This window comes from Melozone crissalis, unplaced genomic scaffold (genome assembly GCF_028551555.1).
Source record: "Melozone crissalis strain CALT ecotype California unplaced genomic scaffold, PUWL_Pcris_2 ptg000023l_1, whole genome shotgun sequence".
Classification (NCBI taxonomy): Eukaryota; Metazoa; Chordata; class Aves; order Passeriformes; family Passerellidae; genus Melozone; species Melozone crissalis.
In genome coordinates, this window is record NW_026535801.1 from 32,115,847 (window position 1) to 32,139,240 (window position 23,394).

General features: G+C 45.1%; 1 protein-coding gene across 3 annotated transcripts in view; it reads right to left on the reverse strand.

Annotated features, from left to right (window-relative positions):
- Positions 1-5,469, reverse strand: part of ZNF148 (zinc finger protein 148) — a 36,799-nt gene extending 31,330 nt beyond the window's left edge. For 2 of the 3 annotated variants that reach the window (XM_054278058.1, XM_054278056.1), the window contains exons 1-2: positions 5,416-5,463; positions 4,725-4,926 (exon numbers count right to left, since the gene is read on the reverse strand). The gene's annotated coding sequence lies outside the window, so the exon portion shown is untranslated. Of the gene's footprint in view, positions 1-4,724; positions 4,927-5,415 lie in introns of all 3 variants that reach the window. The other variant, XM_054278057.1, reaches the window with a different exon arrangement.
- Positions 5,470-23,394: the final 17,925 nt, after the last annotated feature.

Consider the following 23,394-nt stretch of genomic DNA (forward strand, 5'->3'; position numbering starts at 1 on the left):
CATGGATCCTGTGAAATGTATTTATTTCTTGGCTTACATTCTCACTTTGCTCTCTCTTCCCTGCCTTTATAAAACTGAAGAATGTCTGCAGTGCAATTCTAAAGATCACTTGTTGAAAGCAAGCCTGGAGAGTTTTCAGTACCCACGGAAACCTGCAGAAACCCAGTGTATTTAGAAACTGCTTCCTTGCTTTGCCCCATCCCAGTGACTTCCCAGGCACTAAAACACACTGCTTATTGTTTGGCAAAATAAACTTCACTTTATGATGAACATTTCTCATTCTCCAGGACTAGAGCTTTAGGCCAGACAGCATCATAAATACATGCTACTAGAGTCCTGCATATCTGCATGCACACACACTTTTTAGGAGCATTATCACCATTTCCTTGACTCAAATACAATCCTAACAACAGAAAAAGAAAAATCTGACAAATTTTCAGGGCAATCACATAGCAGTTAATATTCAGAGAATGAAGAAAGTTGGATTTTCCCTTTTCTTAAATACTGCTAGTGATCATGTAACTATGACACATCTGCTCAGCATCAGTATTTCTCACCTCACCTCTTGCACTGAGGTAACCTGACCTAGTCATGATGTTACTGGCACTGTAAACCTCTCTAATGAAGTCTTTTATACCCATGGTGGGGTGCATAGGTAACAAAAGTTAATAGAGCCTTTATGGGAAATTATTACAAAAACATTTAAGACAGTTGTACAAGTTTTTATGAATGGGCATCTTTTACCCTTGCAGATGCAGCTGCCATTTGAAACTATTTTAGAGCAGAAGGCTCTATCAGTCACATAGCTGCACTCACACAGATATCACAACAGCCTTACACATGAGTAATATCACATGTTATATCAAGAAATTGGTTTATGGACATTTTAGAGGCACCTTGATTTTTGGTTTTGGTTTTTATGTTGGATTTTTTGGGTTTTTTCCAGTGCAAGAGATCTAGACAGTTTATATTTGATAGGCTGCTCATAAATTATAGTCTACTGCTGTTTGCAGGTTGGAACTTCTTCCCACACAGATTTCATTTTATCATCAGACTGTTTAATTCTGCGCTTATAAAAATGTCATCCTAGTCATAAGGGAAGAATTAGACAGCACTGTCTTAAGATTTTCTGCACATACCGTGACAAGAGGCAGATACTGTGATACTAAGATGCCAGCAGAGTGTATCAGTTCCAGGATCAGGCCAATACACTTGCTGTTATTGAGCTATGGCGTGCTGCTTTCAAAAGTGCAATGAAATAATAAAATAATATAACCTAGTAATACATTAACTACATAGCAGTATTCACAGTGCTATCCCTTGACATCAAAGACTGGAATGCACTAACACACTGATAATATCCTGAGTACATTAAAAATTATTTTGGAGCAAAAGCAGTACCAGCTTCTATACTATCTCCCAAAATAATATTCTGAGAGTGTGAAAGAAGTTATCAGGAGATTCTAACCCTTCTGCATGTTGTGGAATGCACAGTCTTTCTAAAAGACAGCAAATTTCCCCTTGGGGCACACTTAGAATCAAGTTTTGTGAGAACATATTATAGGTTTTTTCCAAGTATTTTATCCAACATGATGAATGATATACAAAAAATATCTCTATATAGAGTCAGGGGAAGATAATTTAATCACATATAATATTTGAATACTCACATATGTTATTGTATTTTAATTTGTACAATAAATTGTAAGTTAAATAGTTTAAAATTTTATCACTTGTGTAGTTTATGGAATTACTGCTGATGTATAAAACATTCTGTTCTATGAAGATTAAAAAATGTATATTTAAAATGTATATAGAGAACCAGCTAATGAGCTAAACAGATGGGGCTGTGTATTTAACTTCACTGGAAAGTACTGAAATAAAGTAACTAACAGCATTTGTGTAAATGAAAATAAATCTCATGAAAATCTGAATGGATTTTCCTTTGTTAGACAGAAATTTGTGCTTGGCATATAACTACATATTATAGCCAATGGCTGTGGTTTGCTGACACATCTTGTCAATAGCTATGTCTCAGCTGTTAAAAAACAATAAGTTTGTACATTTAACTCAATACTAGTACAAGGGTTTCTGCACAGATACCAATTTACAGAAATGAAAAAAGAAAAAAAAACATGAATCTCAGTACTTCAAAAAATATAATTTTCCCAAAAGTATTTCTTTCAAAAAAACCTAAGCAAATTAAAGTGGAACTTAATCACAGTCCTGATCCTTTACATAAGCCCTGCAACCTGATAGAAGCAGACACCCATGTCTGGTTACATCCATGGAGCCTTTGGGGGACCACTTTTGTCTTTAAACACTCAGTTATGCAGATCAGACTGCAAACTGAAGGCTTGAATCTATTTCATTAAAAATGATGTTGGTTTGAAAGACAGCTATCATTAAACTGCCAGGCAAAGGCAGAGGAAGTACTTATTTTCAATAAAACCTATCTATTTCTCTGTTAGATCCATTTAAGAGCTTTCAAAGTAAAAAATATTTCCACTGGTGCTTACTTTTCACTGCTTGTGCCATTCATTTAACATATAAGACATGTTCAGTTTGGACAAGAAAGCTGGATGCTTCACTCCATATTTAGGGCAACAGCAGTATCTTCACTTACAAAAGACATCACCCCAGTGTTACTATTTCTTATTCAACTTCCACTATTTCACAGAGAAAAATGTATTTTATATTAGAGCCAAAATTAAATCAAACTTAATCCCAAATTATGCTAAACACTTAAAGGGGTTTTGATAGATTAAGGCCCACTCCATCAAGCTGCTCCCTACAGACAGGTCTCCATTTGTAAGAGCCCACACAGCAATCCTCGCTGGAGGAAGACACTACAGAGATTCCAGTCACAAAAAAATCACAAATGTCTTGCAGCAGACACAGAAACCAAACCCACCATGCTATTCCCCAATCAGAATACAAACACTTCCTTCCCATTAGTATATGTTTAAATGTTTAACCTAAATCCATCTACTAACAGCTGATACCCTGAGCTCCACTATTTGCAAATCTATTTTACTGAATCTGTGGTGCAGAGAACATATCTGGAAGTGAGATAAAGTCTTTAAGATGAACCATCACCATATTTCACTAGAGTAATATATTATTAGCATTGTGGTACACAGGAATTCTCAGAGGGAAGTACAAACTTCCAACCTCAACGGTTTTACACCAACTGTCTTTAGAACATCCCCACGCTCCACAGCGCTTTAAATCCTCATAAATAAACTTGTACACACTGAACTCAGAGGGAAAACCACCTTTTGAAAAACTACATAACACTATTCCCAAAGTATATATTCCTTCAGGTGAACAACTCAGCCTGCAACATAACTTTCCACATTCTGAATAATTCTTCTCCCTTTTTTTAAAATCACTGTGGTTCAAGTAGCTACTTACCCACTTAACAGTTTGATTTCATGATGCATTATATTAAGGATTTTTCCATGAACAGAATATGTTTGCAATACAGTAGGCATGAAGCACACATGGACAAGACAGAGTAACAGAAGCACAGATCACATACACATCTGTTCTCTCAGGTCTCAGCCTGAGGAGCGAAGACAGAAGGACACATGCACACAGCAGTCTAAATGCAAGACATCATCCTCATCTTTTTCAGCTTTCTTCATTTACATCAGCTCACTGACTGAAGTACAGGTATACCTGAGGAAGAGGGGCATGCAGACATCCAGAAAAAAATACAAAGGAAACACTTTTGGAAACTGAACACACACATACATTCAGCTGCATATTCACGAGGAAAGGACATGACAACAGTTTTCAGGAAACTACAACTGAAACTGCATTTTGTTTTCCTAATTTACTGCAACAAGAGCAGGCTTTGCTGGTCTGTGCTATGAATGTGTCAGTACCAGGAGCCTGCAGATCCCACGAGATGCACAGGAAAGCAGGCCTCACATGCTCCAGAGCTTCCGGGGCAGCCAAACTCCTGCAGATGACAGCTGTCACTGGACAATGCACAAACCCAAACACTGCAAGGGAACGCTGGAAAACTAACATGGCCTGAGGGTATGCAAACCTCTCACACAGCAGGATAGATGTTAAGCCTCAATCAGACCACTGGCTTATCTGGAGTGATTTTGAGGACAGTATAAGAACACCTGCAAAAATTGATGCAGGGTAGTGCTGTTTTTCTACTTCTTCCATTCACAAGGCATATTGACCAAACTCATGGAGAATGGCTACAAAATGTATACCACTTACAATAACGAAATTGCATATGGGCACTCAAAATGTTGAAGCGTGATGGGTGGGCCCATGCATAAATTACTAGCAAGCTTGTAAAGTACTACGGACATTTGCAAATAAGTACAGAAATAAACAAAGCCACTGAGATCCTATTCAAAAGAAAAAACACAGTCCTCTGTCATTTGTCCTGTCCAGTGGCAAAGATGCTGCTCACCAGGACTGAGACATCTCTCCCACCTACAACTTCTTGGACCAGAATGTCACGTGTAAGCAGACAGAGATAGGTCATGCTCCAAGTAGACTTTCAAAGCAAGACTAAAGTTGTGATCACTGGATTGCACACATCCACTTTTTTTAAAATCATTCCGCAAAATCTCTCACAGCTGCCCTAAACAGTTTACAAAAACAAAGTGATCAGAGAGATGATTTATGTTTGCAACATAAATGTCTTCCCTTTCCATGAGCCAGCTTAATGCAGACGCTGCTGCACTCACCCCAGCTGAGGTTTGGCAGGAATCGGGGGAGGAATGATGTTGATGAGTGAAAGTGTTTGAAGCCCAACTAATTTCTCTTCAACTCCTACTGGTCCCCCCTGCTCTCCCAAGCCACTTCCAGCCTGGCACTTGTTAGCAGCTCCCGACGCTGGGGAAAAGAGGTGCCGTGCAAAAGCTTCCTCCGAGCAGCTGAGAGGAGACTCTGAGAAGGTTATGCAGAAATAAAACCAAACGAAATGACTGTTCGCAGGTCGGCACGCTTCACCTATCTTACACCGGGAACAATGGAGCGGCGGGCAGCGGGAGGATACGGCCCGGGAGGACGGGGCCGGCGGGACGCGCTGTCCGTCCGTCCGTCCGTCAGCTCTTTGTCCGTCTGTCAGGCAGCCCCGCCGGCCCCATCCCCGCCGCCCCGGCGCGGCCTGCGCGGCCCTGCGGCTCCGGGCCGGGGGAGCGGACGGAGCGGGAGCAGCGGGAGCAGCGGGCGGAGGGCGCCCGCCGCCTCCTCATCCCCGCTCCCCGCCGGCCTCTCCGCGCCGGGGCCAAGCGCGGCCCATGCGGGACGCACCGCGCCGCGGCCCCCCCTTCCCTTCCTTCCCTCCTTCCCCTCCCTGTCCTCCTCCTCCTCCCGCCCTCCCTCCGCGCACCGAACGGCCCCGACCGGCCCCGGCTCGCTCCCGCCGGCACTTACCGGCCGCAGAGCTGCGAGGAGAAGGCGGCCGGGCCGGGCCGGGCCGGGGCGCGGCGGCGGCGGCGGCAGCTCAGAGCGGCCGTGCCGCGGCCCCGGGCATGGCGGGGGCGGCGGGGCGCGGGCAGGGGGGGCCGGCGGGGCGGCGGCGGCGGCGGGGGGAGCCCGGGGGGAGCGGCGGCGGCGGCGGCGGCTCCTTCCTGCTGCTCCGCCGAGCGTCCGCGGGCGGTGACAGCGACACCCGGCCAGAGCGCCGCGCGCGCGCTGCACCACGGGAAACGCGCCCGGAGGACCGGCGGGACGGGAGGAGGAGGAGGAGGATGGCGATGACGGCGATGGGGAAGCGAGCCGGCAGCCGGGAGCCGCGCCGGGGCTGCGGCCGCTGCCGGGGCGGGCGGTGCCGGGTTACGCGCGGGTCAGGAGGCCGCCGCGGCCGTGGGAGCGCTGCCCGCGCCGGCCCCGAGCGGAGGCGGGGCGGGAGAGACCCTCCGGGCATCGGCCCCGGCGGGGGGCGGCCCCCGGGCCCCTCGGTGCCCGGCCGGCGGCTTCATGCGCGGCAGGGCCGCCCGGAGCAGAGAAGGCCGGAACGGTGTCAGGGAGATGGGTCGGCTATTGCAGAATTGTTGAGGTGGGAAGGGACCTCTGGAGATCATCCCGTCACCCCCCGGCCGGGCAGGGTCAGCTGGAGCAGGTGGCACAGGAACGCGTCCAGGTGGGTTTGGAATGTCTCCAGAGAGGGAGATTTCACGACCTCCCTGTTCAGGGCTCTGCCACCCTCAATGTAAAGAAGTAAAGCCTGATCTGTTTCCCGACTCGTGATGCTTCTCTGGGGTGAGGCCCCACTGCAGGCTGCCAGTGCCATTACACACATAGTGTGCCTCGGACTCTCAGGGCCTCCAAATCCATCTGAAAGTCCCAGCATGAGTTTCCTGCACTGTAATCTCCATTACCATGATGTTCACCATGACCTGCACAATAAACCATTTGGAGAATTGCTAGAGGCCCAACCTTAAAACCTAACACTTTCCCTGGACTGGCTCCCCACCCAAACTGGGCTGTGGCACGGTGTCACTTGCACCTCTCTACTTCACCTCTTTCAGGGGTTACCAACTTTTCCACGTTTCTCTAAATAAAGTCTTTCACCCAGCAACGCACTCAAACACGTGCGTACCTCGATTGCTCTATGTCATTTGCGTATAATTAAGCATGTGCTTAAGTGCTCTGGTGGATTGAAGCCAAGATCTGCATAAGCTCTGTTGGGTAAAATTTACCAGCTTCGCTGGGCTTAGCTCTGTGACTCATTCAATCAGCAGAAGCCCAAAGCTTTTTGCTACAAGCTGAGTTATTCCCAGGCTGTCCTACAGGATCACCCTGTCTCCGTGATGAGGCTTATGGTCCTGTTAGAAGTGAGAAGCATCTGCCTGGTGAGTCAGCTGGACACAGGTTTCGAGTTCCTTCAGCAGGGTGCATTAATAAGGTTCTGCACCCTCACGCGGGTCAGAGGTTGTGCCATCAAGTTACAGAGCAAGAAATTTCATTAAGAAGAGAGTATTAATGACACCAGGACCCTGAGGAAGGTCTGCCCTGACTTTGTGCAATATGTACATTTCAAAATGATGGTGTCGAGAACTCAACCTCAGAAAGGGGTTAATAAAATGTGGCTACATTCCATGCAGTCCTCTACAATTTTACAAAATACAAGAAGTGTCATTAATCTGCTTATTGAATAAAATGGTAAACTTTTTCATTTCCAAAACCAGAGTTTTAGAAGCTGAGGGAAGACCTACGTTTATTCAGCTTTAATTTTTTTCCCAATTTTATGCAAATACAAGAAGTGTCATTAACCTGCTTATTGAATAAAAGGGAAAACTTTTTTATTTCCAAAACCAGAGTTTTAGAAGCTAAGGGAAGACATACATTTATTCAGCTTTGATTTTTTTTCTCTTCAAAGACAGTTAACTTGGTGACTTTACTCATTTTTCCCTGTCAAAAGAAATATCTTTTGAATTGCATTAAGTCTGAGTCGGAAAGCTCAGCACTAAAACCTTATTTTAAAACACACTGAGGAATTAAGGCTTTCTGCAGGGTGAGCACAAGTCTTTCTCCAAGGACACATCCATTGCTTTTCAAAATATCTGTTTGGCAATTAACAGTGTAATACCAAGAAGAAAGACTGCCTTGTATTTAATGCAAATAGTAAGACTCAGCATATTTGAGTGCTGTTCATTACTCTTCATTACTCTCTTATCATTCTTCTATGACCTTAATCAAGACATGTTCCAATTTTCAAGTGACAGTTTGGGTTAGGGTGCAGGTTTTTGTGTTGTTTTAAGAGGAATTAAGCATCTATAAATTGTCAAGTTCAGTAAGAATCTTGCAGTGCTTTGTCTATCTGGAAGTCCCCCACACCAGGGCAGAGGTGGTGAAGGGACACATCAGCCCCTGGACCTCTCCCTCATGTATTTTCAAATGATGGCACTTCCTCACCAAGTCACCCAGCTGTGGTACTGACGTTCATATTGGTGTTTGGACACATATTTAATACTGTGCTGTTTATTACTATTAGTATTTTGTCATAGCAAAATAGAAAATAAATATATTAACTCAGTAGCTTGAGAATCTTAAAGGAGCATTTGCATTTTGACCTATATTTTTTTCCTTACACTGCTCTGTAAATAGCAGAAAAACTCTGCTTTTCCCTAGGTAAAATAATTAATAGTCTTTAATATAGTCTTTCCTCTCCCTTCTGAATTCCAAAAGTTGCCCACCCATTAGAAACCCTCTAAAAGGCAATGTGTATGCAGCTGGAGCACAGTACCTTTCACTTTTAAGAGGGCTAGATACTGCACAGTAAAAAGCACTTCATTCTCCTTCCTTTTATTTTTTTTCCTTCTCTTTTCTGTATAAATCTAGAAACAAAAAATTAGGAAGCACAAGTTTATGTATTAAAAAGTGTCTTTGGGGAATCACTGGGGAATACATGTGTGTTAAAAGGTCTTGAGCAGGAAGCAGCTTCAGAAGTAACTGCACACATCAAGCAGAACCAACACATTTGACCTCCTGCATGAAAAACCAAAGGGTATAATTCAGAAGTGTATGCATCAAGCCAGTAACTTCCACTGAAGTAGCTGTTGACCTGGAGAGATCCAGCCTGGGAATTTGAGAGAGAAGTCCACCAGTTGTGTAGGCTTTTAAGATGGCCTTGTAGCCTAGCTCTCAAATTTATGCCTTTGTATTTGTCTGCATTCATCAATCCTGACCTTCTAAATATTCATTTTAGCTATCAGGTTTAAGGCCTGTGTATCAAGATTTTTAACTCTATTCGCCAGGTCTTGCTTTATCCTTGCAACTCTTCATAATTCCCCTTCCAGTTTTTCAAAAATTTATTTTTGTTTGTTTGAAAATACTGTTAGGATGGGCCTACAGCTCAATCATTTATATGACAGACAAAAATGTAAATCAACAAATATCAAGTGCAGCTTCTTTTCACCCACCCACCCCACCTTTTTCTCTGTGCCTTTGGAGCGCAGAGTCCAGTGCTGTGACCTGTCCTACTGACTCTGTCCAGGCTGAAGTTCCTTGCTGCTTCTCTGTCCTTTGCCATGTAGAACAAGGATACAGCTTGTCCATCTTCTCCCTTCCCCCTGCAGATGTCACAACTCACCGTTAACAGTCTCATCCCTCCCAACACACATGGTTGGCTTCTCTTGAGCAAAAAAATAAAGATCTGTTGGACTATTTATGTCTGTTTGTGGTTACAGGATCAGGCCAAAGGAAATGTGAAAAACAGTCTGCACTTCAGCAATCAGTGTTTGTACTGAGTGTTTTATAATGATGCTAAGTCTTGAAAAAACAGACTGAAGATGATCAGTGAAGGGTTCATGTCAGTGGTTTACATACAGAGAGCACTGCTTGAAAAACATTTTATGTTCTCAAAAGAAGGTATTTGCAAACAGAAAGTTCTAATCCAAGGTAAATCCAAGAGAAAATCATGAGGTGCTAGGGTGTGGACAGACACAATTCATCTTCCCAAACAATGCTAAACCTACCTTTTTTGTACTTGTGGAATCATCAAACAGTTGAAGTTCACAGCTTCGGTGGGAGATGAGAGTAACTTGACTTTCAGAGATTACAGGTGTGTTCTCTGCACCCCATTCCCGTTATTCTTCTTCACTTTCTCTCCTCCCCTCCTTCCATGTCCACAAAGGTCACTGGTTGGTAGCCAGTATGTGCCAGTGATAGAATGCATGGTGCTTTAGAAATGCCTTGGTGAATGCCTGACATTTCAGCAGTGGATTCAATCAGGGAATAGTTGCTACTGAAAGCTAGAAAATCACTTTCCATCCATTGTTTCAATTGGAATATTTCACCAGGGCTTTAACTAGCACACATATTCAATGCAGAAATGTAATGAGTACATTGTCTGAGCATCCACTCACATTGACTGTAAATTGCTTCTCTTCATTTCAGCATCCCTGGTGGAATTTGTGTTTTAATTATTTAATGTTTTTTATAGCAAGCTTTCAATTCATGATCCCACATAAGCCTGACTCAATAGTCTGCCTTGCCCTGTATTGCTGGCAGATCAGGAATCAATGACAGTGCCACAGAGGGGCACAGTGTGCTCTGTGTCCTGACGTTACTGGACATGGAATGTCCATTTCCACCATTTCCATGGTGGAAATGGACAGAAATGTGGTGGCATGCAGTGGCTCAAAACACCTGGGCCTCTGATGTTTGCAAACAAATATAATTATTTACATTGGTTAGAGGGTGCATGCAAGTCACCCAGATATTTTCCTTATTCTCAGAACCTTTTCTGTTCCCAAAACTGTTTGCAGGAGAGCGCTGTTCCACTTCCACCTGAGCCATGAAGAATTCTTCATATCAGATTAGTTTCTAATGTCACAAACATGCCTGGCCTGGCTCATTTATTTTGTGATAACACAGCAGCCTGCAGTACTTTAAAACTTGAGGTCAAGACAGCACAAAAATCCCAGAAAAAGAAGAGAAGTTTGATGAGAGAAATACCTGTCTGAAAAAAGAAAGATAGCAAGGCAGCATCAGTCAGAGTGGGACTGTGTAGACATGAGACAGTCAGATATCTATAATATGTCTGGCTTGGTCCCACCTGGCATTCCTGTAAAATTAGCATTATAAATCTCCAGACTAAAAGAAGAGAGGATGTTTAATGTCCCATGCTGTGATGTCTAATAGACAGAGAAAGCAACAAAAATGATGATAATGCAGCACTTGCCTAACACAAATTGTCAGATGACACGAGACAGAACTTAAAGAACCCATTTCTCTGCCTTAAAACACAAGATGTGAGCAGAGCAGAAAACCATCTACTCTTAACTGAGATTGGCAGCCCACCTAAGACATTTAAGTTGAATTAACTGCAGATAGGAAAGCAAGAGGGCCTTAAACCCCAGTGTGAACACTTTAGGATTAAGCTTTTCAGAAATAAATGTAAAGGAAGTGAGGGATATTTTATCTGTAAAAGAGAGAACATCCACACAGGGATTTGGTGGGCTTTAACTGTTGCAATTTAATGTCACACCTTTACTTAATGCATCCTAATCTTTCCCATGTGCCTGTCCCACTGCAGCTGAGTTCTTTAATTTGAAATATTATAGTGGATCTAATTTGAAAGACAGCATGAGCTGAACCATTGGCTAAAGGTTTGTTGGGGTGGGGAGGTTACTCAGGGATGAGTAACCAGCTACTTCCTACCTGCTTGGTGTCAATGCTCTTGGTTTACTTTATCCTGTTGTAGGCTGCATCACACCACCTTGCATGTGCTGAGAGTTTGTGCAAGCCAAGCACAGCATTTTAAATTCAGATTCACACCTCTTTACAAGTCTAACACTGACCTGATTAAAAGCAAGACGAAAGATGTGCAGAGCAGGTAAGACACCAGGATGTGCTGCAGTGGTAAGGATGGGAGATTGATACTTACCTACCAAAAATTCAAACACAAAAATACATATTTAAGCTTATATTTAGCTTTAGATTTAAATTTAGATTTAGATTTAAATTTAATGTGTATGTATTTATAGGCAGGGGTCTTGGAACTAGATGACATTTAAGGTCCCTTCCTACCCAAACCACTCTGATTCTGTATATTTAAGCTCAAGTGGTTGTACATTCCCAGAGTTACAAAGATCAAGCCATTATGCCAAATGGGATGTTTCCATACGTTATTTGAGCTAACAAACAATATATGGAAGTGCCAACAGAGTACAGAAATCTGAATCTGTGAAAGCCAGTAAAATCTCTAATTTAACATCTTTAATTTGGCAGTGAAGGAAGGGGGAATGAGAAGAGCACAAATGGACCTTAAAGATCAGGGAGAGAGTCTAAAAGGCTGGAATTGGAACTCTGTAAGCTTATTGCTCAACACAGGGGAAAAAAAAAAAAAGGAAGGGTTTTGGGGTTAATGTAAAAACACATTAAAAATCATAATGTTGCCCTCCCATTAGTGGTTTCCTCTGGTGCTACACTCAAAAACTGTGTCAAAATAAGGAAATATTGGAACAAGACAGGCTATTAACCATTCTCCAAATTGCACAGAGCCTATTCGTGACTGTCAGGAGTTGAACTGACTGGGCTGCCATAAATTTATTAAGTTAATCAGTCCCCAGCGGGGACTAAGCAAAACCTCAGAGGCCTCCAAAATGCCAAATGAATGGACAACACAATGGCCAACAAAGCTCATTGTATCTGCATGAAGTTCTGAATTTAGAAGAAAAGGCAAACTGCTAAGATCCATTACAAATGACAAATGGCCACAGCACAGCTAAAGAAGGGGGGCTTGGCAGGGAAAGACAAGAAGGTAAAGTTGTTTATAAGTTATTTTCTGATGTGTCTTTCTCATAAAATGAGAAATGAACTGGATGAAACCTGTCATAAGGCCAAAGCAAGCAAATTAAATGCTACTTGAATGTAGTGATAATTGATTTTTCTTTCAAAACACAAGGATGCATTGAATGGAGTTACTTAGGACTTGTACCAGATTATTCAACAGGAGGATGAGGACAGACAAATTTTCAAATTGCACCAAGCAGGTCCAGGTCCAGGTCCAGCCTCCTCTGGATGAGGATGGAGAAGAGGACAATGGAGTTCAGTTCAGATGGAGAAAAGACCTGAATCTATGGCTGGGCTAAAGGACAGCAATGGTGCAGAAGGTGGTTGAGTAGGGCAGTGCAGTGGTTCACAAGCTGGACATCAGCTGATGTCACATCATGCTGTTAGTGTGACCTGGTTCAAACCTTGTAGGACACAAGGGAACCACTTCCATTCAGTCTGCAAGGACAGCTGAGAGTTCACTGGGCAGGAGAGACATGGCCCAGTTGGGAAGTAGGAATGCCAAGAGGTCTAAAAACTGCCCCAAAAGGCACATGTTCCCAAGGAGAGTGCTAAAGGGGAAACATGATGAGGCTTTTCAGACTGGTAAGAAGACATCACACAGACAAGTGGAGAAGGCTGGTTTCCCTGCCTTTGGGAGGTATGTAAAGCATAAATTTTTACCTTTAGGTTAGATATTTTTCTGCTTTTCTAATAGCAAAGGTCACAAACCACCAGAATAGCCTACAGGGTTGTGGAGTCAATAGAGGTCTTTAGTAGTTTGCACAAATTAACCATGAATGCTTGAAGAGGTAACCTAGATCACAGCCTTTGCCAGCAGGTGCCACCCAGCTTTGGGTTTTGTGTGCAGATAAAGTAAGCAAACAGATAAAAAAGGCTGAAGAACAATAAAAAGATACAGTATCTTGACATGGATCTGTGGTACAACTTCAAGCAGACTGCTGTGGTCCAGCCATCTCCAGCCATCTCAGAGACTGGGAACTTCAGAGGATTCAAAGAGCAACAAGTAGGATCAAGGGTATGGCAATTCCCAGAAGATTGAAATTATTTGGATTATTATCTTCAGAGAAAAGCAAGGGAGACAGAATAAAAGTACATGAAGTAATGTCTGGTATAGAAAAAAAAAATCAACAAAGAAAGAATACAACAGATTAAAATGGGGAATTACTCTGCTATGGCACATCTGAAGCATTCATGCTAAACCCAAAAGAATCCTGAAGGAAAATGTCTTGCCAACATGGGTACCTGAGGCACCTGCAGTGCTATAAAGAAGTCTGATTCCTCTTTGCTTGACATCAGCCCTTTGCACCATGCCCTGTGGTTGTACCACGCTCTGTCACAGAATAGGCATAAAACAAAAGGACTGCTTGTTTCCAGGAAGATGCTGTTAATCCTGGTAGGCTGGGGCTGGCTGGCCATGCCTGCTCATCCCTGAAAGAACAGAGGAAAAGTCTGTTCCAAGCACTCTCTGTGTTAAATTTATCACCTGTCCTGAGCTGAAAGCACTGCTTAGCCCCAAAGCAGAAACATGAACAGACTTTGTAAAGTCATGGCCTTGTTGCCATTTAAGAGAACTCAGTGTGTGTGTGAAGGAGGTGCCTCTGTCTGGTTTATCCAGTAAGGAGCAAACAGTGACAAAGGAGCTCCAATCCCCATGACAGCACAGACTACCTAAAAACAGAAGGGCAAAGGTCTTCAGTGCTAAGTCTTACTCAAAGTTAACTTAACAAACCTGGTTATTACTGAATAACTCCAACCATGAAATTTGCAATTATCTATACCTATCAGCTGGTGCCTATGAAGAACTAAAATAGGAGGGGATCAATTTAAGGACACATAGAGACACCAGAAATCTCAGAGATATACCAGAAATTTTGCCAGAAATTTGTTTAAAACACAAAGCAAACTTTAAGATACCAATTTCTTTGAAGGAATGTGGTGATCTATGTAAGCATTAAGAAAAATGTGACCTTTGTAATGCTGCTACATCACACTGTTTTACACAAGTGGGGACAGGTCCCTCCTCAGCTTCTCTCCGTGGGTCCACTTTGATAAGGAAGGGATGCTGCACGTGAAGTGGCCTCTCCACTGATCACTTCAGGAGTGGCAGCAGTTGTTTTTCAACATTGGAGCCAGTGATGGAGCAGCACCAGCCTATTTTCAGCTAACAGCACTGCTGCAGTTTTCAAATTGTACATGGCTTCCAACAAGCTTGATGGAAAAGCACCATCTCTGCTGGTCCCCTAGAACCTCAGACCTGGTGTGGCATTTGTGAAGCCCCTTTCACAGTGACATAACCCTTAGAAGGTTTTAGTGAGGACTGACTGTCCCTGCAGAAGGAGAGCACGCTGCCACACCTCGTGCCCAGGCAGATTCAGAGAGCCTGAGGTTGGTCAGGAGGTTGGTCCATGAAATGCCAGCTCAGAAAGCTCCAGAACAGCAATTACCACCTGTTTGGGAAATCCAGGGAGCTTGGCTCAGCCTTGGGGACAGTGCAAAATGAAAGTGGTCAGGAGAACGTCAGAACGGTTTGAGTGTGGGCTGGGGATATCCCAGACAACAAAGCCTGTTTGGTAAGAGCTGCTTTCCATCTGCAAAGCAGATGAGAGTTCAATGCTGAGGATAATTTAAAAGTCAAATAAATGGTTTAAAATGGCTTGTAGTAAGTAAAACCATATTTCTTTGTGAAGTAAACTGCCCTTGTTTGCTGGGTGCATGTATGCACACCAAGCCAGACAAGCAGATGAAGAAAAACTGGTACCTGGGTTTGAGGAGAGAGCCTTGGCCAGTCTGAGAGGAGGAGCAGGAAAAGGGAGAAGAAAATAAACCATCAGTGCTTCACAGGGCAGCTGGGCAAGGAGCTGAGGGTGGATGAAAGCACATAACTGGAGAGGACAAAGGGTGACAGTTTGCAAGGTAATGCACAGGACATTCTTCTGGGTCAAACCCTTGTCTCAAGAAAGAGGCAGCTACCCTTCCCACAGCCCCTCTGTGAGCTGACAAGGTCTGCAGAGCTGACTGCGGTTGTGCAGTATTTCCTAACTGCCAGACAAAGTTAAATCTCAATTTTCAGAGGCTAGAGGCACAGAGAAAATAGACCCTGATAAAATATCTAGCTGATAACCTTGACAAAATCACAAAACTAAATAAATAAGCAGGAGCAGGAGATTCTGGGTAACTCATTGAATACAAAAGGGCGACCCCAACAAGGTGACCCCAAATCCATATACCTCTGGGGGGGGAAAAAATATCTTTATTTTTACAAATATAATCATATTATCAAAGACTCCTTATCAACTCCAGTAGATTCAAGCTGACAGGCTGAAATCAATGCCAGCTATTGGAATATGAAGGCATGATAAAAGGCTATGACTTCCTTTGAAAAAATGTATATTTAGATGTAGATCAAGGATACTTTCATTTCATCAGCTTGGCCATTTTTTGATCAACTCACTTAGCATATTTAATTAAAGATATGATAGTCAATCTCGTTTCTAATTGCATGCAAATTTGCAATATTTTGTGGATTGGTTCCTGCTTCGGAAATGTGTCTGTTTGTAGTACAGCCCACTTATGTACTAAAATGGCAGCTTTCTTTCCACAGTTTACAGAGACGTTAACGAAGCTGGAGCTGTCAAAAAATAAAACATCCTCTGCTGTAGCTGTGCATACTAACAAGTACTCTTAATGCTGGTGAAATTTTCATGTAGAAATCAGTAAGTCAGTGTCCTTAAAAAGAAAGAAAACCAGGCCTTCTTTAGTGCCAAAGTAGACAAATAAAATAATTTGTTAAAGAGAGTGAAAAAAACCCCACAACTGAAGTTCAAAGTACCAAAGGATGTGTTATTGAAGTAAGTTATGGTGGTAATACAAAAGCTAACTGAATCACAAATAAAGAAAATTAGTAGAAGACTGGGGTTTAGCATAAGGTGAGGCAGCATCAAAATATCTCATGCAAAAATAGCAAACAGGCTGGGTTAGAACAGAAAGAGGATGTTGCTGTGTCTTCACCACAGAAACGCTGATCATAGGCATATAAAATGGTTAATATTGCAGCTTCAAAGTTTAGTCTAGAGAAAGATGATTTTTCATAATAATATAGGGACATGTCCTTTGAAGCTAAAATAGAAAAAGGCAAAGGTACAAAAGTTTCAGTTGCCCTTGCAGGAGCAGAATCCTGAAGCCAATGACAAAGACCAGCTGCTCACAGCAAAATCAGATCAAAATTCCTACAAGGCAGCAGCTCAGGGTGCACAGCCCTCTGAAACATGGCAAAAAACCACAGATGATGGTTACTGTTGGAAATTGTTAATAGTTAATAGTCTGAACCTGTGAAATTTTTTAATACTTCAAATCATTCCTAACTGGATGGTATTGGGGTACTACCCAAGGGGTCCTGCTGGAGCTGAAGACCTACTTGTGCAGGACACAGCCATCAAAAGGACAAGATGTCTGTCCATTCTCAGGTCTGTTAAAATATGTGAAGACACAACCACCAACGGCAATATAACATCATCTCTCTCTCTCCTTTCTGAATTTGCACATCATCTCACCATTCCCTGCAAGATGTCTATTTTTTGTAGCTGCAAACAAATGGAGGAATGTTAACCTTAAATCACCGCAGCTCGGGAATGTGGGGAGGAGGGAGCAGCACAGGGAGCTGCTGTGATCCTTCCCTGTGATCTGCCTGACCCCGAGCAGCAGCTGCTGGTAAGAGCACCACCTTGCACGGTCAGGCTGTCCCTGTGTGTTTGCATAGTTTCTAGTGAGGGTCATGGATTCTGTGTCCAAAAAAGAAAAAAACTTCTTTGCATGGTGGAAGCTTTTTCAGACCTAAAGTCTGTAGTAGCAAACCACCATCAAACGCAGACCTCTGCACCTAAAGGATTTATCAAGTTTTTACAATTCATCTAAGACAAATTGTTCTCTTCTCCCCTCAGTAGACCTTAAATTTAAAGAAATTTGCATCAGAGTGTGAAAAAGAAATCTCAATCACCCTCTAGAAAATGAAACACTGGTCATCAAACACTGCACTTCCTGTAATTGCCAGCACATTGTAAGAGCAGTCACACCGACAGGAATTGCAGTTTAACTGTTCACAAAGTACTTGAACTACACAAGATGACCCATTTAACCCCGGAGCTGGCACAGCACAAGCCCTGGAATGTGCTCACAAATCCTGTTTGAGGAGCAGCACCCCTGAGCTGGCTCCTAAACAGCCCAGCAGCTGTCACCCACCCCTTGTGCGCTGCTGGATGTGCCCAGGTCCTGCATCCCTCCCTGCCATGGCATCCCCCACCCAGCTGAGCCCCTTTCCCACCAGATGGGAAGGGGTTCCCTGCAATGCATCCCCTCCCTGCAGCCTCCATGCAGGTGGGCACTCCCTGGTGCAGGTGGTCCTGCCTGTCCCCAGCCTCCCTCACAGCACCTCAAAGCCCTTAAATCACTCTTTAAACTCCTTCCTGCCACAGGGACATTTCAAACCACACATCATAGCCCACCAAAAGCTACCAGCAACCCAGATTTCTTCCCTTTGCCAAGCTGGGAAAGGCGGGACAAGATACTGCCTGCTGTCACACTGCTAAGCACACTAACCTGTCACTGGGTTTTATTCTAGATCCCTTCGGAGATTCCCTGGCTTTGCAATTACCAAGGAACACAAATAACAAGGATACAGCAAAGAAGACACCAGAGACACAGGGCCACACCTGCAGCCCCTGCTTTGTGGTGTGAAATACAGGATTGCTGACAGTGAGCATGAGGCAGCCTGGAGCTGCTACCTGGAGGAGCAAAGCACATGGAATTTGGCAAGGAATGAGGCAGGGAGAAAAGTAGAGGAGCCAAGGGAAAACAAAATGATGACCTAGATGATGATCTAGAATGTGCCTCTTTGGAGATGTCCAGCTCCATCAAGGAGCTGCACTGGAGTTCTGTTCTGCTGTGAGTTTTCCTCCATAAATACACCACTGTGTGCTCTCCTGGACACACCCTGACAGTAAAACTTTCTGAACTCCTGTGAGAAGCCTCCAGAGCTGTGGGTTGCACTTGACCACACGCACAGGAAAGGAGGCTCCCATGGCAGCTGGTGCTTTTTCCAGTCAGTGACACACCTACCCTTGGGAATTACCATATCTGCTACTGGAGAGCCCTGGGAGGAAGAGGTTGTGAGTAGCTGCCATCTGCAGCAGGGCAGTCACAGAGCAGAGGGATCCACACACAGAACAAAATATGGGTGATCTCAGCCCAAAAAACCCTTCTCTGCCATGTCATTAATTGCCAGCTAGACACATGCTTCATTGCACGACCTGAAGTACCATCCCACAACAGGTTTTTCCCTCGAAATTGACATCAGCAGACACCAGGCACTGAACTGGTGTGAGATGCAAGTTTAGTGGGCCATGGTACACAGAAGGAACTTGTCTTCAGTTCATTTCCTAAAGCAGGCAGGCCACGGTGGCCACAGCACCAGGTGCTTTGTCTCTCTGTTTCCCCTTCCCCCTGCCTTAAGTTCTGCAAGAGCAGGGAGGTCTGCATCTCCTCAGGCCTGAGGAATGCTCCAGTGCATTCCCCATGGAAAGGTACCCATGGAGCAGCAGCCCCTGTGGAAAAGGGCCCTTCCTGGAAACTTAGCAAAAGCTGGTTTTGTTCACAGTGCAGAGGAACACAAGTCTGAGCCCCTCTTAAAGCAGTGTTTAAGGATGCCAGCAAGCCCCAGTGAATCTCATATGTATAAATTACTCAGGTGTGACTGAAGGAGGGCAGAGACTGCCAGAGTCCTGTCCAGGGGATGAACAGGGGAGACAGAGCCCTGGGAATGTGCAGCTCCAGGGGCAGCACTGGCACCACTTGTGCCCATCTGCCTTGGCACAGAGACCCCCAGCAACAGGGACAGCCTTGCCACAGCCCCACCAGCCTTTCCTTGTGGGAGTTGCTGGCAGCTGAATCCATCTCTCTTCTCTTCCTGCTTTGTGCCATGGACACTGAAAGCAGAGGATGGAGGTGGCTAACCACCCTGTCCTCACCTTTCTGCAGCGATTTCCAGTTCATCTGCCCCTAACCCACACCTTGGCAGCCCAGCCCAGTGACACATCACAAATCATTTGCATCAAGCAGACCCACGGGTGCCTTGCTGTCAGTAGATGACTTCCTTCCAAGTCTCAGGATTTATGGCTGCATCCAAAGCACCGGTGCCATGGCCAGGCTGGCACAGACTCACCCACAGTTTGGCTCCTTCAGCTGCTCTGAGAAAAGACAGAAATGTTAAGGATGAGCAAAAGAACATGTCACGAGGAAAAAGGACAAATTATCAAATAAGGAGGGAAAAACCAAACAACCCCAAACCAAAGAAAATGAGGGTTTGGCAGTAGCTGAGGTTACACTTGAAGAGGACGGGAAGAAACATCTCCCACTGAGCTGGAGAAGTCAGCAGAGAAGAGGCTGCAGGACAGCAGAGCACCTTGAGTGCACAGTCTCTGCCCTGCAGAGTTTTGTTTGGTTTTTTTCTGAACAGGAGGTACAAGTCCAGGCTCTGCTCCTGAAGATCTTGTCTGAGATGGTGCCCAGCCAAATGGGAGATCCAAAAAGAGTCTTGGAGGAGCTGGAGCAAAGCTTTGTATCTGGAGCCATGTATGATAAAAAAATCTCAGATCAGTCTGCTCCAAACACTGAGGAAGTCTGGATGGGGGTGGAAGCATGATGGCCAAGATCTGCCTCTTTGACAGGTAAGCAGATTTTAACTTTCCAGGTCCAGAAATGGAAATAGTTTCTCTCACAAACACTGTCCAGTAGGAAAAACCTGAGCTGAAGGATTTTGTTTTCATCATTAGAGAAAAGACAGCATATCAACTTGCAAGAAAAGACCAACAGCAAGTGGCTTTTCTTAGGTTTTAGCTGGCTCTTTTGGGTTTCCTTTCTGCTGTTGCTTTACATTTATGTCACAAACCAGTCTGTCTAGCAAGCATTTCTTCCCTGAGAGTGCTGGCAAAGAGCAGAAGTGGCTTCTCCTCCCCAGCGCCCCCCGCCACGCTGAGTGCCGGGTACCAGCTGTCATTCGCAAACACTCATCCCATATAACAGCGACTGCCGCTCTGCGGCCCGGGGCTTCCACATTTCTTCCCATTCCCAAAATTCCTGACGAGTGGCCTGATTTGCAAACAAAAGCCAAAGCAGCAGAAACACAAAATCACTCGGTCAGCATGAAAAGCATACCTTAAATCTGTCTCTCTTTTTCTGGCTTTTTTTAGCCTAGATTAGGAGTTCTGTGCCGAGCCCAGAGCATCAGGAGTGCCCTGGCAGAGCGGGGCACACAGCGTGGGTTTGCCTTGTGCGCTGCCTCCCGCTGCCACACGCGGTCCCCAAAAAATCTGTGCGGGGCTCCCGCCTGTGCCCGTGACGTCAGCCAGCATTTGGGCTGAAACGCCGAGTTTTGGCAGAACTCAGAAAAGCCGAACAAACAAACACCAAACAAGCAAACAGCGGGGCGGGCGGAGCCGGGAGCGCCGGGGATCGATGGCGCTGCAGAAGCGGCGCTGCCGGCCCGAGCCCCGCACGGAGCCCCGGCGGAGCGCGGCTTGCACAAGAGCTCCGAGCCGGCCCCGGGCAGCGCCGCGTTGGGCTCCGGCAGCAGCGAGCGAGCGCAGGTACGGACAGGATTCATTTTTCCTGTTGAAACACATTCGTCTGCGGATTAGCGGCGGCTCTGCCCGCAGGGAGCCAGGATGCCACCGGCTGACTCGTCTCGGGCAGCCCGCAGCCACCCGCAGAAGCGAACAACACCCAGCTCTGCAGCCAGCACCTGGTTCCTCTGGGATTCATGTCCGGCAATCCAGGTGCTGCACTGACACTGACCCACAAACTACTTTTTTTTTTTTTTTTTTTTTTTTTTCCCAAGCAGAGAGAAAAAACCAACACCTTTAAGAAAGGGGTTCCTTTTCCTAGAGAACAGCAAATCTAGTGTTTCTGGAGCAAATCCAAGAAGGCTCTGTAAAATTCCCACTTTCTAATTTTTACCAATAAAAAGAGGCCAAAGCGAAAAGGAAACCCACAGAAAGCCACTGCTTCTTCTGTTCCTTATTTAGGGTAGACTACATCTGAAATCTAATTATCTCTGTGCAACTCCCTGTGCAGTCGAGGCAGACAGACAGGGATCTCCAAGGAGCAATTCTTTTAACCTGCCTGCAACACCTGCCTGGGGATGTGACCGACTGTCTCACACCCAGCACCCAGGGATGCTACACTGAAATTAGTCCAGAATTACTCTCTTCTGGGACATGCAAGTCAGACTGAACTCTTACACTCAGCAGAACCTGTCCTTCCAAATATTAGCCTCTTCAAACACCTGGAGGTGGAGGAACACCTTAGGTGTGTGTTGGCCCAAGGGACTACAGCAATGGCACAACCAGTCTGCAAGAGGAGGCTATTTCATGGTTTGTGCTTTATTTTCCCTTCTTTCCACAGATTATGGCAATCTAATAACTGGATTTAGAGTTCCCATACAGCCACACAACAGTTTGCTTTTCCATTCATTGGATCCAGAAATGTCCCTGCTCAGGGACAGCTGTGAGACATGAAAAGGATATTCCAGTGGGGGAAGGAAGAGTGGGAAAAAAGGAAGAGTGACAGGTGGGGACATGGTTCATGTCAAAGCTAAGCAAGAGTCTCTTCAGGTTTTAGAGACAAAAGGACAAAGCACTGTTGGCTGGAGACAGAGGAGGAAAGGACAGGAGCACAAATGGTGGGACAAGAAGCATCGCTGATGGTGGGTGCTCAACCTAATCTGAAAGGCAATCCAGGCTGCCTGAGAGCTCTTCAGCCACTGCAAAACCCACAAATCTCTGGATAACAGAAGAATGTCCTTCAAGGGACACAGTTCCTGCCTCTCTAGAGCCAATACATAAAATGTAATTAAGCTTGCATTTCCAGGGACAGCTAATTATGGAGCCACCTGTAAAGAAGCAGTGCCATCCCTGCCAACACACATCTCAGCAGGCTGGGAGGGTTGGTGAGGACTTAGAAAACTGTGCACAACATGAAGAAGCAGATATCTCAGCAACATTTACTGAGACCCTTTCCACCCTTAACCAAGGGATAGGAAGAACAGAAAGAAATCATGGGTGCAATTGCATTTTAAGTGAGATGAAGGTTTTGTGGCACCTTCTTCCAGTGGGAAGGCTGTGTACTGTGCATGGCCACAGTAGGACCCACCCAAATTTTCTGAGCATCAAGCAGACTGAACAAGTTTGAAGGGATTGAACCAGCATGAAAAGCAGCTGAAGGGGAACAGTTGTGGAGCTGGAGTGTTCAGAGCAAAAGCAAGGAAGGAAATGGACCAGCTGCCTGCTCCATGCCACAGAGTGGGTAACACATAAAATCGACAGTTATGTCACATTTACAGGCACAAACTTAGCACAAAGGTGTTACCAACACCTGGTGAAAAGATTCACATGCCAAAGCATCAACACCAATGGAAAGGTAGGTGACAAGAGAGGAAAGGTTCATCCTCTGGCAAAGATGTCAGGGACCACTTTTGAACCCACAATCCTGCCTACCTGCTCAGGCAGCTCAGGAGACCAAAAACTGCCACCTCACCCCACACAGCCACTCCAACCTGAGGCTCCAACTCTCAGCTCTGCTGCTCAAGACCAGAGCTCTTACATCCCACATGTTGTTCCAAAGATGGAAAAAGTAATCCCAACCCAGCTGCTGACCATGGCAGATTCATGTGAAACTCAGTCCCGGAGGCCAAATTTATAAACCCTTCCACCAGCTGAGGGTGTGTTTGCCAAATGCAACCTTACCCAGACCTGGGCTTGCAGAGCTCTGGTTTCTTTCCCCTGCTTATTCTCCAGCTCTGCTCCTATTAACAGCAAATTTCCCCTCTACATCCTGATCTGCCTGCTCAAAGAGGGATGTTGCAACACTGAGTTTATTAGCTCCCAAAGGTGGGGTCCTACAGCTGCCCACCACCCTCTGCTCCCCTCAAACCAGACAGATCCTGTCAGCACCCCCAAACCAGGAGCCCATTGCCCTGTGACCCTCCAGGAGCATCTCCACCAGAGCCAGCTCCCTGATCCCTGTGTGTTTGCTGGAATCTCCAGCACTGCAGTGCCAAAG